The sequence below is a fragment of the Dermochelys coriacea genome, chromosome 5 (assembly GCF_009764565.3).
Source record: "Dermochelys coriacea isolate rDerCor1 chromosome 5, rDerCor1.pri.v4, whole genome shotgun sequence".
Lineage (NCBI taxonomy): Eukaryota > Metazoa > Chordata > Testudines > Dermochelyidae > Dermochelys > Dermochelys coriacea.
In genome coordinates this window covers 72,902,059-72,925,125 of record NC_050072.1, presented here as the reverse complement: position 1 = coordinate 72,925,125, position 23,067 = coordinate 72,902,059, and the positions used below count along the sequence as shown (strand labels likewise).

The following is a 23,067-nucleotide window of genomic DNA, read 5'->3' as shown; positions in this document are numbered from 1 at the left end:
GTAAAAATTACACCTCAGGATTGACCTATCCAGACTTAGAGCAGAGCTGAGTTGTGTAGATGAAAATAATACTTTTTACTACTTTATATATCGGTAACATCTAGTGTCTGAGGATCTCATATTGCATTTCAAATATTAATTAATTTAGCCTGAGAGGTAGGTATAAAGATTAACATTTCCATTTTACAGATAGGGAAACTGACACAGGAGCACTTGCATTACAAAACCAGTCGTCCTCTTCTATGATAATTCATTAGGGAGGAGGGATAGCTTAGTGGTTTGAGCATTGGCCTGCTAAACCCAGGGTTATGAGTTCAATACTTGTGGAGGCTATTTAGGGGTCTGGGGCAACAATTGGGGATTGGTCCTGCTTTGAGCAGCGGGTTGGACTAGATGACCTCCTGAGGTCCCTTCCAACCCTGATATTCTATGAAACTAAACTGCATAGCAAGGCATTACTTCAGTTTAACACCATTGTAATTGATATTCCGCCCCTCCTCCCAGTAAGAATCTTAACTCTTCTACTGACTCATTAAGTGATTGTAGTCAAGTCACTTAACCTCTGTGCCTGAATTCCCTCTTTTTTTCATGGAGGACATGGAACATGACTTGACTCGTACATCTTTTACATGTAAATACATTGTTTGACCTGTTACACCCAACTAACCAACAAGTACAAGAATCTGGCTTTGAGTCTTAAAGCTATGGATTTAAAAACCTTGCACTTCTTAAAAATAACAGCAATAAAATGTACAATTTTGAAAAGTGGTATCTCTTTAAATACAGGGACACCTAAAAGAAGTTCCATCTTTAAAAATATTGATTTTAATAATGTTTTTGTTTTTTCAGTGTTTACCTGCTGTACAGTTTAGGGAGTTATGAAAAACTTCACTTTTAGCTCCCAGCAACAGCTTCTGAAATTTACTAGAGTTCTAATGATTCTTCTCTCTTTTCTGTTTCTGTCCCCACTGGAAACAGATGTGAAATTGGTGAAAATGGGATGAAGTGCTTTAAAATAATCCTCTATATCGCATACCAATCCAATCCAAGGCTGCTATCAAAGCAATGAAGGCGGACCACTCTCACTTACCTTCAGATTAGAACAGTATGGCCTCAAACTGCCTGGGTAACAACTAATCTTGGACTCAGGGGAAGATGCAAAGCAGACCAATGTGCTGTTGACGTGCAGCCAGTTTAACGGAGATTTTTAAGATATCATCTTATTGATTTTTGTGCTTATCAGTATAACATGGTAAACAACTGAAGTTTATAGCATAATGCATAATAGGCCTTTTAGTTGCAAAGGGAGAGTAGAAAAAATAAGGAAGAGTAAATTAGTGGATAAATTGCAATATTCTATTCTGGCTTAACTTTATACAAAAGAATTTGCTTTGGTCTTCAGTAGATGGAGTGTAGGAGGGATGGCAGAGAAGTTTATGGATCATAATAAGACATCTCAGGGGTCAGATTCTTTTCCTGCACTTGAGATTCATAGCCTGCAGTGATGACTGCATTATTATGCTAAATGAGGGAAAACTTGAAAACTCTGTAACATGTGTGAGAAGGAGAATCCCCAACTTCATAATTGAAATTTCCGCTGTCCTAAACACAGCGAGAAGGGGGACTCTCTTTTAACATTACACATAAAGGAAAAAGCTAGTATATGGCTGCAAAAATATACATTACAGTAACTCCTCGCTTAATGTTGTAGTTATGTTCTTGAAAAATGTGATTTTAAGCGAAACAATGTTAAGCAAATGTAAATATGGGGGGAGGAGGGTTAGGTTCCAGGGAAATTTTTTTCACCTGACAAAAGACATGTACATATACAGTATAAGTTTTTTAAACAATTTTAAACAAACAATGTAATACAGGTATAAATTTTAAACAACTTTAAACAAATGGCAGTGATGTTTGTGAAGCTTGGTTGAGATGATGGAGTATATAGATCAGGGACATAACGAAATAACGTTAACCAGAACGACATTATGTGAGGCGTTACTGTACATTATTGTAGTATTGCAGTAGCTTTCATAGTATTGTAGTCACTGTTCTCAATTACATAACTTCAGAGAGAATACTTGCACCTTCTTATCACAAAGTAGAATCACTGAAGGACAATATAAATGCCGTTTTTTTTTTCTGTAAAGTTAGAAATCAGATCTTTAGGCCCAGTCATCTTCATCCCCCATCTACTCCATTATAAGTCCTTGAACTTCACTGTTATCGGATTGTGTATTACTGTATTTCCTTCATCAGAAGATTTGAAGCTGGGGTGTAGTTTTTTACATTAAACTAATTGATTATTTCAGGGGAATACCACAAGGTATACCTTAAATATTATAGTGATAGTCACCTATAGAGGAAGGAGGTCCCTTCATTCAGGTGGCTTTGTGTATCTTGCTTTAGACCTGCACTGAAATAATTGGTGTTTCTTTTATGGACTCTAGCCGGGATTTTTCAATAGAGCCGATGGAAGTGGTGTCCAAATCCCATTCAAATCAATGTGGGCATCTAACGGCCTTAGCCTCCGTTTGAAAATCCCAGCCTATATTTCTGCAAGCCGGTTCATGTGTGTGATCTAAACCTGTGATCCTGAAAATCTTTACTCAAACCAGCAAATGTAGTCAACTTTGCCTCTCACCCGGTTAAACTGATTTGCTAGAAGCATCTTCTTCCCCTTGACCCAGCTCTCAGGCCATGAGATGTTTGTGTTGGTTTCTTTGTTCTTTCAGTTTGCCTTTCTAGGTTGTCCGTGCACGGAGCACTGCAGCTTTTTTAACCCACTAGCAGCTCATCCTCTTGTACTGTTGCTGCCTATGTGATTAGGGGGATGAGGTGGATGAGGCTTTCTTCCGGCAACTCACGGAAGCTACTAGATCGCATGCCCTGATTCTCATGGGTGACTTTAATTTTCCTGATATCTGCTGGGAGAGCAATACAGCGGTGCATAGACAATCCAGGAAGTTTTTGGAAAGCGTAGGGGACAATTTCCTGGTGCAAGTGCTAGGGGAGCCAACTAGGGGGAGCGCTTTTCTTGACCTGCTGCTCACAAACCGGGTAGAATTAGTGGGGGAAGCAAAAGTGGATGGGAATCTGGGAGGCAGTGACCATGAGTTGGTTGAGTTCAGGATCCTGACGCAGGGAAGAAAGGTAAGCAGCAGGATACGGACCCTGGACTTCAGGAAAGCAGACTTTGACTCCCTCAGGGAACAGATGGCCAGGATCCCCTGGGGGACTAACATGAAAGGGAAGGGAGTCCAGGAGAGCTGGCTGTATTTCAAGGAATCCCTGTTGAGGTTACAGGGACAAACCATCCCGATGAGTCGAAAGAATAGTAAATATGGCAGGCGACCAGCTTGGCTTAATGGTGAAATCCTAGCGGATCTTAAACATAAAAAAGAAGCTTACAAGAAGTGGAAGGTTGGACATATGACCAGGGAAGAGTATAAAAATATTGCTCGGGCATGTAGGAAAGATATCAGGAGGGCCAAATCGCACCTGGAGCTGCAGCTAGCAAGAGATGTCAAGAGTAACAAGAAGGGTTTCTTCAGGTATGTTGGCAACAAGAAGAAAGCCAAGGAAGGTGTGGGCCCCTTACTGAATGAGGGAGGCAAGCTAGTGACAGAGGATGTGGAAAAAGCTAATGTACTCAATGCTTTTTTTGCCTCTGTTTTCACTAACAAGGTCAGCTCCCAGACTGCTGTGCTGGGCAACACAAAATGGGGAAGAGATGGCCAGCCCTCTGTAGAGATAGAGGTGGTTAGGGACTATTTAGAAAAGCTGGACGTGCACAAGTCCATGGGGCCGGACGAATTGCATCCGAGAGTGCTGAAGGAATTGGCGGCTGTGATTGCAGAGCCCTTGGCCATTATCTTTGAAAACTCGTGGCGAACGGGGGAAGTCCCGGATGACTGGAAAAAGGCTAATGTAGTGCCCATCTTTAAAAAAGGGAAGAAGGAGGATCCTGGGAACTACAGGCCGGTCAGCCTCACCTCAGTCCCTGGAAAAATCATGGAGCAGGTCCTCAAAGAATCAATCCTGAAGCACTTAGAGGAGAGGAAAGTGATCAGGAACAGTCAGCATGGATTCACCAAGGGAAGGTCATGCCTGACTAATCTAATCGCCTTTTATGATGAGATTACTGGTTCTGTGGATGAAGGGAAAGCAGTGGATGTATTGTTTCTTGACTTTAGCAAAGCTTTTGACACGGTCTCCCACAGCATTCTTGTCAGCAAGTTAAGGAAGTATGGGCTGGATGAATGCACTATAAGGTGGGTAGAAAGCTGGCTAGATTGTCGGGCTCAACGGGTAGTGATCAATGGCTCCATGTCTAGTTGGCAGCCGGTGTCAAGTGGAGTGCCCCAGGGGTCGGTCCTGGGGCCCGTTTTGTTCAATATCTTCATAAATGATCTGGAGGATGGTGTGGATTGCACTCTCAGCAAATTTGTGGATGATACTAAACTGGGAGGAGTGGTAGATACGCTGGAGGGGAGGGATAGGATACAGAAGGACCTAGACAAATTGGAGGATTGGGCCAAAAGAAATCTAATGAGGTTCAATAAGGATAAATGCAGGGTCCTGCACTTAGGATGGAAGAATCCAATGCACCGCTACAGACTAGGGACCGAATGGCTCGGCAGCAGTTCTGCGGAAAAGGACCTAGGGGTGACAGTGGACGAGAAGCTGGATATGAGTCAGCAGTGTGCCCTTGTTGCCAAGAAGGCGAATGGCATTTTGGGTTGTATAAGTAGGGGCATAGCGAGCAGATCGAGGGACGTGATCGTTCCCCTCTATTCGACACTGGTGAGGCCTCATCTGGAGTACTGTGTCCAGTTTTGGGCCCCACACTACAGGAAGGATGTGGATAAATTGGAAAGAGTACAACGAAGGGCAACAAAAATGATTAGGGGTCTAGAGCACATGACTTATGAGGAGAGGCTGAGGGAGCTGGGATTGTTTAGTCTGCAGAAGAGAAGAATGAGGGGGGATTTGATAGCTGCTTTCAACTACCTGAAAGGGGGTTTCAAAGAGGATGGCTCTAGACTGTTCTCAATGGTAGCAGATGACAGAACGAGGAGTAATGGTCTCAAGTTGCAATGGGGGAGGTTTAGATTGGATATTAGGAAAAACTTTTTCACTAAGAGGGTGGTGAAACACTGGAATGCGTTACCTAGGGAGGTGGTAGAATCTCCTTCCTTAGAGGTTTTTAAGGTCAGGCTTGACAAAGCCCTGGCTGGGATGATTTAACTGGGACTTGGTCCTGCTTTGAGCAGGGGGTTGGACTAGATGACCTTCTGGGGTCCCTTCCAACCCTGATATTCTATGATTCTATGATTAGGGTGACCAGACAGCAAGTGTGAAAAATTGGGAGGGTGGGGGTAATAGGAGCCTATATAAGAAAAAGACCCAAAAATCGGGACTGCTCCTATAAAATCGGGACATCTGGTCACTCTATATGTAATGTTTCAATGTTTTAGTTTTTTCTTTCAAAAGGACCAGTTCCAGAGATTGTAGAACTTGTAAATTTGACTTTGGCAAAAATTATTTGCTCCGTGGATCTCATATGCTCCTTGGCACAATAAGTAGTATGCAAGATGCATGTGTTTTGGCAGCATAGTGTTCATAATTTAAATAAAACTTTAAAATAAAATCCAGTGAACTTCAGACATGTTGGCCTCAGTTGTCTGATCAGGCTCTACTCAGTTAAAGAACTACCACTGCATAGTTGCTTTTCCTAAATCAAATTTGCACTTGCCTGTCTAGTAGTCTAATAAGTTGCTAGAGATATGTAAGGGATTAGAGTTAATGTCCGGACTTCGATTCAATGCCTCTGAGATGGTGGAGGCTGGGAGTGCTTCAGAAGCAGCAGCAGCCTCAGCTCTGTGCAGAGCCAAGTAGCTTTCTCTAACAAACCCTCCAAATGACTCAGGTGAGTAACATCAGTAGTATTTCCAGACGAAGGCATATCTTGCCTTCAGCTAAAGGGAGAATTGTCACACTGTGCAGCCAGTGAAGATAGGGAAATTTTAAAAAGAGTTTACAGTAGCAGCACTGACTGAATAATGTTGGAGAGACTAAAATTCATGTTAGATAAATAAAAATAATGAATATTCAGCATTTTGCATTTTCAGAGTCTTATAATTAATGAGCACTCTTACTAGGTAGAGAAGTACCTAATAAAATTCCCATATTATAGATGGAAAAACTGAAACAGAATTTAAAACGCTTGCCGAAGGCCACATAGTTAGGATTTGTCTAGATCGGACATTTTTCCAGTTATATCAGTATAATTGCACCAATATACATAATCCACGATAGTTTTAATATGAGGCTTATGGGATTTGAACTTGAGGCTGCAGGCAGGAGGAACTTCCATGCTGCCATCAGAGCTTCAGTCAACACACCATGCCTCCTGGGATACCAGTCACTGTGAGTAGTGTTGCCTACAGTAGAGATGACTGGCAGACTGTCCTGTGACCTCTGTTTGGCCCAGCCCTACTATTTAAGCTTGGAGGGAATACCAGGAAGTCATCTGTACAACAAGCCTGACCTGCTGCTGAAACAGACCCCACCTTGTTCCTGGTTCCTGCTCCCTTGCCTCGTTCCTGATTTTTGCCTCCTTGCCCAGCCCTCCGGTCCCTGGTTATTGACTCTGGCCTGACCCTGGGCACTGGTTTCTAACTACTGATGCTGGCTTGACCCTAGGCTCTGGTTCCCCAGTCACTGACTTTGACGTGACCCTTGGATCCAGAGCTCAGCTGCTGACTCTGGCTGAATCCCACAGACCTGACCAACCATGCCCCAGTTCCTGAAAATACAAGTATAATTGCCTATGTAGACAGCCTTATTTTGGAAGGAGAGTGGCTTTTTATTTTCTGTCTTGTCTTATACCACTTCCAAAGTGACATAAGCTAAACTAGGAAAAGTCACACTTATGCCTAATATCAGGGACTTGTACCCGGGGCTGATGAGAGTGGGGAAAGTAGAACAATTGTACCAGGGCCTAGAGCTCAGAGTCGCGCCCCTCTCCCCCAAACACCTGTAATTGGGGGTAAAATGGGAGAGCGTGAGTGGGGGCCCCAATGAACAAGATGTACCAGTGCCCCAGATTTCTCTTGATGGGGTTGTTTTACCTGAATAACTCTAGCACAGTGGTCTCCAACCTTCTTATGCACAAGATCACTTTTTGAATTTAAGTGCAACCCAGGATCTACCTAGCTCCTTCGTCAAAGCCCTCCCCCGCTCACTCCTCTTCCCCCCCCCCCCCCGCCCCATCGCTCGCTCTCTCCCACCCTTGCTCACTTTCAGCAGGCTGGGGCAGGGGTTTGGGAGACGGTGCAGGCTCTGGGCTGGGGCTGAGGGGTTTGGAGTGTGGGAGGGAGCTCTGGGCAGGGGGTTGGGGTGCAGGAGGGGGGTGAGGGGTACAAGCTCGGGGAGGGAGTTTGGGTTCGGGGGGGGGGGGTTCTGGGTTGGGGCACAGTGTTGGGATGCAGGAAGGAGTATGTGATGCTGGCTCCAGGAGGGGGGTCAGGGCCAGGGCCAGGGGGTGGGGTGTGGGCTCTCGCCAGGTTGCACTTACCTCAGGTAGCTTCCAGGCGGTGCTGCAGTGGGGCTAAGGCAGGCTCCTTGCCTGCCTGACCCCATGCCGCTCCCGGAAAGGATCAATGTGCCCATGTGGCCCCGGGGGGCGGGGGGAGACAGGTGGGCACGTGGCTCTGCTCTCTGCAGGCTCTGTCCCTGCAGCTCCTATTGGCCACAGTTCCCCGTTCAATGGGCACTGCTGGGGCGGTGCTTGCAGGCAGGAGCAGCGCGGGAAGGGAAACCACTGCCCCCCATCCCCTGGTGCCGTGGGGGCATGCTGGCAGCTTCCAGGAGTGGCATGGGGCCTGGGCAGGCAGGGAGCAAGCCTGCCTTAGTGACAGCCCTGCTGCACCGCTGGACTTTTAGTTGCCTGAGATTGTGATCGACTGGGAGAGTCTCCAGAAATGACCAGTCGACCAGCTGGTGACCACTGAGGTTTAAATTCACACTTCACCCTGTACTGGTATAACTTTCCCATATTGACAAACCCTGAGTCAATGGCATAGCTGGGATTAGAACTGAGAGCCCCAGATTTTCCTCTGCATTTCAATTATGTTAAATATGGAGTATTATCATTTGTATTACCTTAGTGCCTAGGATCCAGCTTTGCTGATATTAGCAGAGATCCAAAGTGTTCAAATTGAGAACCAAGTTGTCCAGCTCCTAGCTCAAGCTCAACCAATTAGACCACACACAGACCTAGGCCTTGGCTACACTTGCATGTTATAGCGCAATAAAGCCACCCAGAGCGCTCTACCTTACTACCCATCCACACTGGCAAGGCACGTAGACTGGTCTGACTCCGCGGCTGGAGCGCTCCTGGTACTCCACATCCCCGAGAGGAATAACGTTTGTTTCATTCTTGCTGGAGCGCAACGGCACCAGTGTGGACACCTAATGTACTCTGACACTCCGGAAGTGTCCCACAATGCCTGTTCTAGCCACTCTGGTCATCACTTTTGAACTCTGCTGCCCTGTCCTCAGGTGACCAACCGTCAGACCCACCCTTTCAATTCCCAGGGAATTGAAGAAAATCCTCTTCCTGTTTGCTCAGCCAGGTGTGGCGTGCTCACAGTGCATCTTTCCAGGTGACCATGCCTCCACGCACCAGGTGATCCCCAGTATGGAGCAATGGTGAGGTGCTGGACCCCATCAGTGTTTGGAGGAGGAAGCTGTGCAGTCCCAGCTGCGCTCCAGCCGTAGGAATTACAATACCTTCGGGCAGATATCAAGGGCCATGACAGAAAGGGGCCATGACCGGGATGCTGTGCAATGCAGGGTTAAAGTAAAGGAGCTGCAGAATGCCTACCGCAAAGCCCATGAGGCAAACCGCCACTCCGGTGCTGCTCCCACAACCTGCCGTTTCTACAAAGAACTGGATGCGATACTAGGGGGTGACCCCATCTCCACTCCAACGACCACCATGGACACTTCAGAGCCCAGCACAGCAAGGCAGGAAGAGGAGGAGCAAAGCGGGAGCAAGGGTGCTGAGGTGGAGGAAGACACCCTGAAATCCCTACATGCATGCAGCCAGGAGCTCTTCTCGAGCTAAGAGGAAGGCAGCCAGTCATGGCGTCCGGTGCTTGGGGAAGAACAAACACCAGAGGAGGTTCCCGGTAAGTGGCTTTTTTTTTTTTTTTTCTGGAAGGAAGTTCTTTGGTGCGGCCTCTTTGGGCAAGGAGGGTTTGGGATGCATGCATGCCTACATGCGGAATAGCGCATTGATGTGGTCTATGACATCACGGTAATCGGCATTGGTGATCTCTTCAAAAGTCTCAGACAGAATGGGCAGGTTTACTGGGAGAGCCAGCGTGGTTCTTGTCCCAGTCAGGCTAACATGTCTGCACTGTTGTGCCGCGAGGGGCGGGGAGGACCATTGCTGCACACAGGCAAGCTGCTTATGGACCAGGGCGGAAGCCGCATTGTAGTTGAAGACCTTCCCTTGCTTCCCCAGTCACTCTCAGCAGCAAGATATCTACCAGGACAATCTTCTATGGAGAATGTTGTGATAGTGTTCACAACTATAGTCGGTTAGACATAACTATAGTCATAGTCTGTTTCCCCTGCAGCTGTTTGCTCTCCCCAAGGCACAGAAGCCCAGAGGGCAGTACATCCATGAAACAATCAGTCCCCCTGGACCCTAAGCTTACTCACCATTTCTGGGGCTCCCGTGGGTTATGTGCGCTTGCTTTGGGACAGGCAAAGTATGGTTTCATATGGACTGTGATTGCCTTCCTTAAGTGCGGAGGAATCATTGTTCTGTCTGGTGTGTACAATGCTTCCTCTGTTAAGTGTTGCATTTTGCTTGTATAGGTGCAACCTTGAGATCTCAGCCGCCAGTGTTATCACCGACCGACAGACTGAGAGCACTCAGGAAGAGGCCCCGTAAAAGCAAAGAAGACATGTTGCAGGAAGTGATGCGGCAGTCTGTGGAAGAGAATCGAAAGGCACAGAAGTGGAGGGATAGTGAAAGGAGGATCCGCCAGAAGAATGAGGATCGCTGGCAGCAAAACGCAATGCTCCAGCAGCAAAGCATGGATCGGCTGATTAGCATAATGGAGCGCCAAGCAGACTCTATCCGGGCTCTTGTCACCATGCAGGCGGAACACTGCTGTGCTCTCCCCCCCCCCCCCCCCGCAGCCCTTGTCCCAAAACTCTCTTTCCCTTGTGCCCCCCATGTCCCCTCCAACCCACTTTCCCCAATATCCGGGTTCTTATCGCCCCCAGCTGCCTCCTACACCCCTAGCTTCACCATCCACCCACGAAAACTACAACCCTTATCCACTGCACTCAACCCCCCTCAGCATGGCTTACAGCCATCCTGAAGTGCAACACTCAGTGCACAGCACTCCAGACAGGATTCCAGAGTATGAAATCAGGACATACTCAAGTCTGTGTGTGAACCGGTCCCCACCCCACCCCCTTGCCATTGTGGTATTGCTGTGTTACTTTGTTTTTATTTCAATAAATGAATTTTCTTTTCAATAAATGGAGTTTTTCACTTTGAAAACATACTTTATTAGTGCATAAAGCAAAATATACCTTAGCCCAAGAAAGCAACAAGCACTACAATTCAATGTACCAAACACAGCCACGGCACTTAACTCCCATGCAGAGCAACAGACATTACTGGTGGCTTTCAGCTTCAAATTGCTCCCTCAAGGCATCCCTAATCCTTGCAGCCCCATGCTGGGCCCCTCTAATAGCCCTGCTATCTGGCTGTGCAAATTCAGCCTCCAGGTGTTGAACCTCTGAGGCCCATGCCTGAGTGAAGCTTTCACCTTTCCCTTCACAAATATTATGGAGAGTACAGCACGCTGATATAACCGTGGGGATGCTGGCTTTGGCCAAGTTCAGCTACCCATAAAGAGAGCACCAGCGGCCCTTCAAACGGCCAAAAGCACAGTCCACAGTCATTCGGCACCGGCTCAGCCTGTAGTTGAACCATCCCTGGCTGCTGTCCAGGCTCCCTGTGTAGGGTTTCATGAGCCACAGCATTAAAGTGTAAGCGAGGATTCCAAGGATCACAATGGGCATTTCGACTTCCTTTACGGTGATCCTCTGGTCTGGGGAAAAAAGTCCCGGCTTGCAGCTTCCTGAACAGGCCAGTGTTCCGAAAGATGCGTGCGTCATGCACCTTTCCGGGCCAGCCTGCGTTAATGAAACACACACAGTGATCCATAAGTGCCTGGAGAACCATGGAGAAATACCTCTTTCGGTTAACATACTCAGAGGCTAGGTGGTCTGGTGCCAGAATAGGAATATGCATCCCATCTATCACCCCTCTGCAGTTAGGGAAACCCATTTGTTCAAAGCCAGCCACAATGTCATGCACGTTACCCGGAGTCACGGTTCTTCTGAGCAGGATGTGATTAATGGCCCTGCAAACTTGCATCAACACAATTCCAGTGGTCGAGTTTCCCACTCCAAACTGGTTAGTGACTGATTGGTAGCTGTCTGGAGATGCCAGCTTCCAGATTGCAATAGTCACCTGCTTCTCCACAGGCAGGGCAGCTCTCAATCTCGTGTCCTTGCGCCACAGGGTGGGGGTGAGTTCGTGATAGTGCCATGATAGTGGCTTTTCTCATCCAAAAGTTCTGCAGCCACTGCTCATCATCCCAGACTTGCAGAACGATGGGATCCCACCACTCGGTGCTTGTTTCCCAAGCCCAAAAGCGGCGTTCCACGGTGGAGAGCAAGTCCGTGAATGAGACAAGCAATTTTGTGGTGTTTTGCGTTACGCAACTCAATATCCTCATCTGACTCCTCAATGTCACTTTGGATCTTAAGGAGTAGCTCGAATGCTAAACGTGACGTGCTGGTGAGACTTGTCAGCATCCTCCTCAGCAGTTCGGGCTCCATTCCCGCAGACCGAAAGGAAAGATTGTGTGCCTCACAGAAACCGTTGAAGATGGCACCAAATGTGGACAGAAATACAGGAATTGCTGAAGTGATGCATTACGGGGCGTTGGGACAGGATCCAGAATGTCCTGCACCCCACGCCCCCTTCCCACAAGCCACAGCGCCAGAAAGGGAAGAAATGCTCTGTGGGATAGCTGTCCATAATGCACTGCTCCCAATGCCGCTACAAGTGCAGTGAATGTGGCCACACCAGTATGCTTGCAGCTGTCAGTATGGACAGACTGGAGCACTTTCCCTGGTGCACTCTCCGAAGGCTGATTTAACCCAAAACGCTCTACAGCTGCAAGTGTAGCCAAGCTCCTAGATACCTATAAAGTTTTTGGTGAGCAAGCTGCTCTTTGTTGGAGTAATAGTCCTGAAGCCAGTGAGTAAAGAAGAGAACATTAACTGAAGCATTTTTTTCTTAATATAAGATATTTTTTTTAAAACGTGTTTCTTTATTCTTTTGAAGATACCGCTGAATGAAATCACTTCCTCTAGTAGTAGAGTTTGCAGTTTGGCATTTTCTTTTGTTTCCTTCCTGGTTGAGACAGACAAATAATTCTTCAAAGCTTCAAGGTTTCTTGATGATTGTAAAAAATATTTTCAGCTATAGAACAGTATACATTAGAGATGAAAAAGAAAATGAGGACTTGTGGCACCTTAGAGACTAACAAATTTATTTGAGCATAAGCTTTCGTGAGCTATAGCTCACTTCATTGGATGCATTTCTGTAGCTAACGAAAGCTTATGCTCAAATAAATAAATTTATTAGTCTCTAAGGTGCCACAAGTCCTCCTTTTCTTTTTGCGGATACAGACTAACACGGCTGCTACTCTGAAGACTTATTAAATCATTCAGTCTTTTTCTCTGCCAATCGAAGACTGTGTCTTGTGTAGTACATTTCGTGGTATGTTATCCAGTCTAGTTTTAAACATTTCCAGCCCTTGGGGAAACTATTACACAGTCCGCATACATTTTTTGTCAGGAATCTTTTATGGTTCTTATTCTAAATATTATTTTCTGTAATTTCATCCCAGTAGCCTTATTTATATCCTCTTGTGCCACTCTAGCTATATTTTAATGATCTAATATTTTTATTTTTTTCAGACTTTGATTTAAAATAAAATTGATAAAACTGTTGTGTATTCATGTACAGATGTGTTTTAGATGAGACACAATACCAAAGTCCCTGACCTTGCACTCCTTGTACCAGTAAGGGTTTTAGTCTCTGTGTGCTGGCCAAATTTCAATTTAGATAATTACATTCAGTCACCAGGAAATTCCTCTTGGATGATCGTATTCATTTTCCATCTTAAACTGTTGCTCCTTTGGCCGCTGCATGTCTCCCCAGATACGGTTGAATTTCAGTGGTGCACACAGAAGATACTATGTAGCAGAACTGGACAGCAGTGAATTAGGACATGACATAAAACTTTGGCTTAGTGAAGAGACATTCCATTGTATTTAAGTGAAAATTCATTCTTTTTATATTTATGGAAAATGATGCTTGGGGTGATGTTTAACTTAATCTGCAAGCAGGTTCCCCATTAAGTGTGGTACTAAAAGGGAATTAGCACCACCCTCTAGACCAGTGGTCTCCAATCTTTTTATGCACAAGATCACTTTCTGAATTTAAGTGCAACCCAGTATCTACCCCGCCCCTTCCCCAAGGACATGCCATGCTCAATCCATCCCTCTCCCTGACTCTCACTCACTTTCACCAGGCTGGGGCAGGGGGTTGGCCTTCGGGAGGGAATGCAGGCTGTGATCGAAGGGTTAGTGGGGGAGGTGGGGCCCAGGCTGAGCCTGGGGTACCAGAGGGGGTGAGGGGTGCAACCTCTTGGAGGGAGTTTGGGTGCAGGAGGGGGCTCTGGGCTGCGGCAGATTGTTAGGATACAGGAGGGGGTACAGGGTGCTGGCTCCGGGAGGGGACTCGGGGCTGGTGCACGGGTTTGGGGTGCAAGAGGTGGTATGGGGTGCTGGCTCTGCAAGGGGGCTCAGGACTGGGGGGGTTTGGGGTGCAGGAGGTATGGGATGCTGGCTCTGGGAGGGGGCTCAGGGCTAGGGGTTGGGGTACGGGAGGGGTGCGGGCCAGATGGCATTTATCTTGGGTGGTTCCTGGGTGGTGGCACAGCAAGACTCAGGCAGGCTCCCTGCCTGCCCCGGCCCCACGTTGCTCCCAGAAGCAGCCAGCACACCCTTGTGGGGCGACGTGTGGCTCCGCATGCTGCTCCTGCCTGCAAGCACCACCCCCGCAGCTCCCATTGGCCTCAGTTCTCCGTTCCAGCCAATGGGAGCAGTAGGGGTAGTGCTTGCAGGAGCAGCATGTGAAGACCCCTGCCCTCCCCAGGGTAGGGGCGGAGAAGTGTAGGGACGTGCTGGCTGTTTCCAGGAGTGGTGTGGCACCAGGACAGGCAGAGAGCTTGCCTTAGCCCCGCTGTGCCACCTGACTTCTAGCGGCCAGAGATTGCAGTCGACTGTCGGGCTCCGGGATCGACCAGTTGATCATGATCTACTGGTTGGTGATCATTGCTGTAGACCTTGACAGCATTAGTAGGAGGGTGAAGATACTCTTCAAAAGCACAAAACGTGAAAGGACATCCTTCTGAGATTTCTTCAGCCTATATGTAGAGGAACTGTGCAGAAAGTGCCTCCCCTTCCAGAGGTTGGGGTGGGGGGCGGGGACAGGAGCAGGGTCTGAGGATCCTATACTTGCCAGGTCTTTGAACCACAGTGAACATTTTTATTTTGCACATAAGTCACCATACAGCTTTTCTATCTCTGTGTGTTTTTATGTCTGTATAACAGTACTATTATATATGATTTGTAAAGACCCTTGAGATTCTTCTGATTGCAATGTAAACTGCTAAAAAAAAAAAAAAAAAAAAAAAAAAAAAGCAGTTGCGCATGACTTAAATTCTTATTCCATTCACTTCTCCCAGCCCCTAAATATAGGAACCTCAGGGTCACTAAATGAAATTTAGCTGCTTGAAAATCATTAACACAAGAGAGAAAAAAACCTTGTATTAAACATTTTGCACCAAATATTTAGTTATGGCTACTGGAATAGAGGCAACACTGGAGACTGTAATCTAAAGTAATCTCAATGGGAAAATTGTTACTCCACAGCAGGGGTTATGGGAGTTCTAATGGTCTCCCTTATTTTGGTCCTTTTATATCTGTTCTCAGAAGTTTGTTTCCTATGTTATTGGGGTAATTTAAATGATTACCCTACCCAGGAAAAGAAGAAAGTTGTGTATATGTATATCTCTATAAAAGTTTAGATTATTATAAGTAGAGCCCTGCATGGATACAAAATTTGTATCTTCATCTAATCCGCAAACATGGTCCATGGATATAAAGTGGATATCTGCAGATTTGTAGGGCTCTAATTATAAGTTACCACTATTTAAACATGTTTCTTGTCATTTTAAATATGACATTTTTCCTCCTATCCTGTTTGCAGACATTGATTGAAAAACATGGGGAGCAGGAGGAAATCTGCTTGTTAGCTTTGGGCTGAGATGAGCCACGGTTCTTGTTTAAAGAAAACAGTAAAATAAAAACTGTTTTAGCATACAGCACTCGGTTTGTTAGTACTTCATCCGTTTCCTGGCTTGAGCTGTCAGCCCCCAAAGTCAAAGAAATCTGTGATCTAAGGTTGAAAAATAGTTTGTTTGCTTGGCCTTTTCAAGAAAGTAACACTACAAGTTAATGTGTTTCAGAGTACTCTGTCTGAATGAAACATTTTATTCTGGGATAGTTATATAACTAAAAGGAGGCGTGGAAACGGTTACAAGTACAGATTTCATTTAAAGCAGGGGTGTCTAACCGTTGTGCATCAGAGAATCAAATTAGCAACATACCAAGATCACTCCTACATTTGCATGAACTGGAGCACTTTGGAGTCCCTCTCATTTTGATACAGAGATGTGGCTACAGAATCTAGGGAGCCATCTTAATTCATGTGGGTCAGAATTCCATATTAAAGATGAGGGCAGCTGCAGGTTGCTTTGTACAACTCTGCAGTTGGCTGGGGGGTCAGCTAGCTCTGAAGTACTGTAACCCTAACTTTCTGTAAATATAATTTCCCCCTTTAGTTTAAAAAACTGTTAATGTGTAGTATTAGTTTGAAGAATTTTTTTTTTGTTAAGACTAAAGCTTACGAACATCTGTTCATCGGCTGACAACTGATGTATTAACTTTGTGAATTAAACTGCCTGCTCTTCATTATTTTGCTGAAGCTAGAGGGCTGGGGGGAAAAAAGCCTACAATTTGTGTAAACTATCTGAGGGGGGAGAATTGCCAGAAGACGACTTTAATGATGCTATTTGATTATAATTAGTTTTATAATTTTAGCATTCAAATATGTAGCATTATGTTATAAAATGGGGTTTATTAGAAGAGACGAGGAACTATTAAACTGGTTGTGAACATTTAAAATACTTACAAACTGATTTGGCCCCAGTCAGGCAAACACTTATTCACATGCTTAATTTTGCTACCATGAGTAGTTCTGCTGAAGTCTTTGGGGCTATTCATATGCTTAAAGTTAAGTGATTACATAAGCGTTTGCAGGATTGGGGTCCAGTGTTTCTCCTGTACTGTTTTGTGTTTTGTTTCATTCTGCTCTTAAGGCTAAATTCTGCTCTTAGATACAGAAGTATGGGGATTCTGTTGTCATCGCTGGGAACTGCTTGCATGTATCCAAAGGCAGGGTTCGGTCCTAATCTTTACAGTGTTTTTGTGACTAATTATTTTTTAAATTTATTTATTTATACAAAACCATTGTAAATTTAGTAGTGAAGAAATCCTTTTACTTGAAGCTCTCTTGAGTGAGAGAGCACAAAGAAAAACAACAAAACCCTATGTCCAACTCACTGGCCCAGTGTTTTCCAAAAATATATTTGTTTTAAATCTAATAGCTGACTTGTGATTTGCTAATACAAGCAACAAATTGTCTCCATTAGGTTAAGTTTGAAATGTTCCACAAAAAGGAAAAATAACCTCTGTCATTGTTAAAATGCAAAATATTCGACATGGAGTAGAGTATAATGTAATTTTATGTTCAGAAAAATTTCTTTTTGCTTCTGTAACTTCAGGGCACGTACATAGGTTGCTTTAACTAATGATGATTCCATGCAGTGCGTTTTGAACCTAGCTTCCGTTTCTTGATGCCTGATGTTAATCTAGCAGCCAGAAATATTTTAGCTGTGATTACACTGCAAGGGGGAAAGGACAGGAACTACTGGGAAATGCATTTACTTTCCCAATCCAATTGACTTGTTGTTGTTGCTGAAGGATATAATTCAGATAATGATATTGGTGGCACAGGATACTGCAGTAGAATTTCCACTTCACTTATCTAAGAATATTTCAGTCTTCTCTTCAGCCTCTGCATCCATATGGCACATACAAAAAGTGCTGTTTCACTCTGTCCACACAGATCTTACTTTAAACATACCTGAATCAGTCAAGAAACGTTGCATGTGTAAGAATTGATCAGTGAGATAAAACTATTGGTTTCTCAAATTGAATTATGTTGTTGTTCATGGAATGCGTGTATATGTATATGGCATTCTGTATATACATAGTGTATGATTATTTTTACTCTGTTGTTGTTTGGTCTCGGTGTCAGATTTGAACCTTCATCATTTTACCCTGCCACTGGTTCCTATTTCGACATAATACTGTTCGGTAATATAACATTAATGCCGATACATGTGCAGCAGCCAGAACCTTAGAAGCCTACTGTGTTCTCGATATTTCAGTGGAGTATTGGATAAATCAAAGACAAGATGGTATAGACAAAGGGCACAGATTCGCCTCCTCTCTCTCTCTCTCTTTTATCCACTGTGAATTAAGAGAAACGTAGATAAATCGGTTCACTTTGTAAAGTAACACCTCTCAATAGACAAATCTTGTCTACTATTTTTCAAACAGTTCTCGATGGGAACAACACTATCTAGAACCCATTAAGGCAGTCCATAATAATGTCTGTAATGCTGGGATATTGGTTAACAGAGTGAAGTTGCCAAATATGTCTATTAAAAATAGTTTTTTCTCATTGTCAATTCCTTTTGAAATGAGCTCAATAATTTATGACCATGAAATATTTCAGTTGTGTTGGGTAGAACATAAACAGAGTGTTTCTGTTAGACAACTGCATTTGAAGGGGCAGGGTGCTCCAGTAGAGTTAAGTGTAAATAGAAGGTTAGTTGTCACTAATGATTAGCCGGAGTTCATGTGCAAGTGCAGTTTTTTGGAATTCTCATATATGATTTCCTTGAAAGGAAGAACTTTTTGCCTGTACGGAGACATAGTGCACGGCAAACTGGGGTGTATGAATCTAAATTCATGCACTAAATCACTGTATGGACTCTGCTGCTGCATGCTAAAAGTTCCCTAGTGTGGTTTGAACCATGCTACATCAAAGTACGCCACAGAACTTTTAGTATGCAGTAGCAGGGTCCACATGAGCAGTTAGTGTGGTGTTTAAATATTGGCTGCAGTCCATACAACTGCAGAAGTAGCTGTTGCAAAGATGCATAGAGATGCAGCAATTCGAACTCCCCCCTCCCCGATTTGAAATGAAGATGTCTGTAAACTCTCTGAATGAAGGGCAGGTACAAGTGGTGGGCCTTGTGTTTCAAGAGATGTTTGAATTTCAGCATATAAAAATGTGGACTATAAGGATCTGCAACCTATCTTGACAGACTGACTTTTGTAAGAAGTCCAGCCTGACCTGAACTTGGGAGCTGTTTCCATTTACCCTATGCCAGTGGTTCTCAACCTATTTACCATTGTGGGCTGCATATACAGCGCTCTATGTATTATATTATCTGTATGGCCCTGAGGATGTCACATGGGCCACAGCTGTGTGCTGACTGGGCCGCAAGTTGAGAACCACTGCCCTATGCAGTCGCAGGAAAGAGGGATCATCTCCTTCTGCATCTCATTCTGAGCAGCCAATAAGGAAGCTACTGCTGCCCTGTTCCAACTTCCAGCAGCCAGAGAGGGGGTTTGTGTCCTAGTTCAGAGCAATCAAGAAACAGAACAGTATCTCTTTTGCTGCCTTCTATCTGCTATAAAGAGAATGGCTGAGGGGGAACTACACAGCTAGGAGTATTGCTGAGGAGCTCACATCACACTTGCACATAGCAGCATGACTGCACTAGGGTAGCCAGACAGGGTTTGCAGAAATTATGGAATGGGGTGTGTTGAACTCTGAGGGAGGGAGGAAAGTTCAGTCCCAGGGACAACAGGGCTTTAAATGGGAGTCCAGAGCTAATCAAATCACTTCTGATTCATATGGTGCCTTCTAAAATTCTTGCCCCTGCATTAGTGTAAAAGGGCACGGTGAAAGGTGGTTTTGATTCAAAAAGAGACGACAAGCCCAGGCAAGCCAAAGGAGCATTATAAAATAATTGAAATAAATTCTGAGCATATTTTCACAGTTTATTTTAAATGATTAGCTCTTTCTCAATTAATTTATGTAGCTCATGTGGCTGATTGAATTTTTAGATTTTTTTTAAAATTATAAGTTATTAAATTTTCACTCAAGGAAAAAAACGTAAATTAGCTTTAAAAATACAAAGATACAAACAAACATAAAGAATTAAATAGAAAAGATTGGAAAACTTTGCCAGTTTCATTAAACAGGATGCCACTAGTTAGGTTGATATTAACTATTGCATCCAATGAAGTGAGCTGTAGCTCACGAAAGCTTATGCTCAAATAAATTTGTTAGTCTCTAAGATGCCACAAGTACTCCTTTTCTTTTTATTAACTGAGTGTCGTTTCAGTGTAATTATTTCTTTACAAAAGAAATTCTGCACGGGGTTTGTTTGTTTTTTTCAATAGTCATGCTAGTCATGTAAAAACATGCTATGGAAATATGTTTTTGAAACTGATTTGAATGCAGACTTATCTGTATTCTACTAAATAAAGTATGATTTATTGGATTATAGGAGCTCTTTTCAGTAAATGTTTTCTGTTGGTGGCAAGACCCAGTTTGATTTAACTGAATTAAATAATTTTAAAGGAACACCGTGTGACAGGTTGGATCACCGAAACCCCCCTTAGGACTGCCACCTGATGTGCATAGACTACCTCTGAGCCCATTTTCCCTGCCAGCTTGGGATGTCAGTACCTTGCCTTGTTTGAGCCAGACATGTTTGCCTGCTGCAAACACAGATCCAAGTCTGAACCATGTCCCACACAAGCTGCAGGCTTAACTGAAAATAGCTTAAGAAGTGCTCCTGTCTCCAGCATTCAGATATGCAGCTCCTAATCAGGTCCAAACCCCAAATAAATCCGTTTTACCCTGTATAAAGCTTATACAGGGTAAACTCAAAAATTTGTCGCCCTCTATAACACTGATAGAGAGAGATGTTTTTTCCCCCGGGAATTAATACTTGCTCTGGGTTAATTAATAAGTAAAAAGTGATTTTATTAAATACAAAAAGTAGGATTTAAGTGGTTCCAAGTAATAGACAGAACAAAAAGAAAAGGAGTACTCGTGGCACCTTAGAGACTAACAAATTTATTTGAGCATAAGCTTTCGTGAGCTACAGGAAGTGAGCTGTAGCTCATGAAAGATTATGCTCAAATAAATTTGTTAGTCTCTAAGGTGCCACAAGTACTCCTTTTCTTTTTGCAGATACAGACTAACACGGCTGCTACTCTGAAACCAGACAGAACAAAGTAAATTACCAAGCAAAATAAAATAAAACATGCAAGTCTAAGCCTAATACAATAGAAAACTGAATACAGATAAAATCTCACTCTCAGAGATGTTTCAATAAACTTCTTTTGCAGACTGGACTCCTTCCTAGTCTGGGCCCAATCCTTTCCCCTGATACAGTCCTTGTTCCAGCTCAAATGGTAGATAGGGGATTTCTCATGACTGCAACCACCTTTGTTCTGTTCCACCCCTTTATATATCTTTTGCACAAGGCGGGAATCCTTGGTCCCTCTCTGGGTTCCCACCCCTCCTTCTAAATGGAAAAGCACCAGGTTAAAGATGGATTCCAGTTCAGGTGACATATCACATGTCATTGTAAGACTTCATTACCCACTTGCCAGCACACAGGTATTCAGGAAGACTTCCAAGTAAACAGAGCCATTTACAACCAATAGCTCTGGTTAATGGGAGCCATCAAGATTCCAAGCCACCATTAATGGCCCACACTTTGCATAATTACAATAGGACCTCAGCGTTATATTTCATATTTTTAGTTTCAGATACAAGAATGATACATTTATACAAATAGGATGAACACACTCAGTAATTATAAATTTCAGAGTAGCAGCCGTGTTAGTCTGTATTCGCAAAAAGAAAAGGAGTACTTGCGGCACCTTAGAGACTAACAAATTTATTAGAGCATAAGCTTTCGGTGAATGCATCCGATGAAGTGAGCTGTAGCTCACGAAAGCTTATGCTCTAATAAATTTGTTAGTCTCTAAGGTGCCGCAAGTACTCCTTTTCTTTTTGGGAATTATAAACTTTGTAACGATACCTTACAAGAGACCTTTTGCGTGAAGCTATTCCAGTTACATTATATTCACACTCATTAGCATATTTTCATAACATCATATGGAGTGCAATGTCACACACTGTCAAGATAAAAATCAAGTAGGTGAAATTCACTTCACCCCGATAAGATCTGAGTTGTCAGGCTTTATGTGGAAGAATGGGGACATCAAAATCAACTCCTTAAACCAAAGTCAGAGCATGGGATTGCAGGCAGTCCTTCCCCCATCACTCATCCTGTGAACTGGAACAGCGCACTCACGTCTTCCACAGGACTTTAGGGCCACTATGTGAATGTGAAACTGATCCAGTAGTTCCTCCCTGGAGCATTCCTAATGTAACCCTTTGTGCCAGTTGATGTGCAGGGTGCAGAAGTTGCAGAACATCTGGCTCTGCATGACTCCTCTGTACCAGGGTGAATTCTACCCATATTGCATTTTTAAAAGTTTGTTCTTCAGGTATGTCAGTTTTCTCCATTAAAGAGGAACAGTCTTAACATTTTTAGGGATATATTTGCCATTTTTCCACTTTGTTCTTTCAAAAACCACTTGTAGTCTTAACACATTTCAAGTGAAGTTAAAAGTTGTGTCCCTGTTTTTTTCCACCCAAATATCCTTATTTCTAGCTTTGCAGTTCTGGCAAGTCTCTTTCCTTTACATGTTGTTTTTTTTTCCAATCAGACCTTACATTATTGAAATGAAAAGGAATTTTAAAAAATTTTAAATTGTTTTTCACCATCTTTGTTTTCTGTTTCCTTGTACCTTTTATTTAACTTGAGTGGTGAACCAAGACTGGCCACTTTCACTTTCTCGTTCTCATGACTAGCATAACGTTGTTGTGTTTGTGTTTCCATTATTCCCTTGCAGTGCGCCTATGTTTTCATTGGGGAAGAAATGTTTTAATGTCTTGAAAACATTAAAATCTGTATATTAGACACCCAGGCCTATAAAACATTTTCTTTATGAAAGCTTAATTCTGAGCCTCTTATAGTTGGTGGCATTTCTTTGAAGAAGTTTTGGTTGGTTTGGCTTCTTTGAAAGGTTGCTTTGTATCAATGGTTCTCTCAAACTGTGGTTGGTGGAGCCCTTCATTGTAGTCCAAGGAACGGAACATTTTGAGAACTAAGCTAGAGCAGGAAGAGGGCATAAAAAAGGAAGGTCCACAAAAGTAACTTTCTCTTACAAAGTGGTCCACAGAATAAAGCCATTAGATAATTTGTCCTGCACATTTTTTTAATTTCATTTTAATATCAGTTTTTTATTAAAAAATACTTATTACTTTTTCACTGTTTTAGTATGTCAGTAGTGATATGACTTACGTTTTAATGCATTTCATCAAGAAGGAACCCCAAGTGCTGTACAGACTGACTTATAAAACTAAACATACAGGAATACTACTCTTCCAATAAAATACAGACACTTGAGGGTGCAATACTGCAGCACTACAGTATGTACAGTAACCACATATAATAAATTTGGAGAGAGATAAATAATACCTTATTCAATTTGAAAAGACAGAGTGAATATTACATAAGCAGAATATAA

At 43.7% G+C, this 23,067-nt stretch overlaps 1 protein-coding gene across 6 annotated transcripts in view; it reads left to right on the top strand.

The window, feature by feature from the left end:
- Positions 1 to 23,067, top strand: part of MCC (MCC regulator of WNT signaling pathway) — a 355,688-nt gene that overhangs the window by 152,049 nt on the left and 180,572 nt on the right. The window lies entirely within an intron of this gene.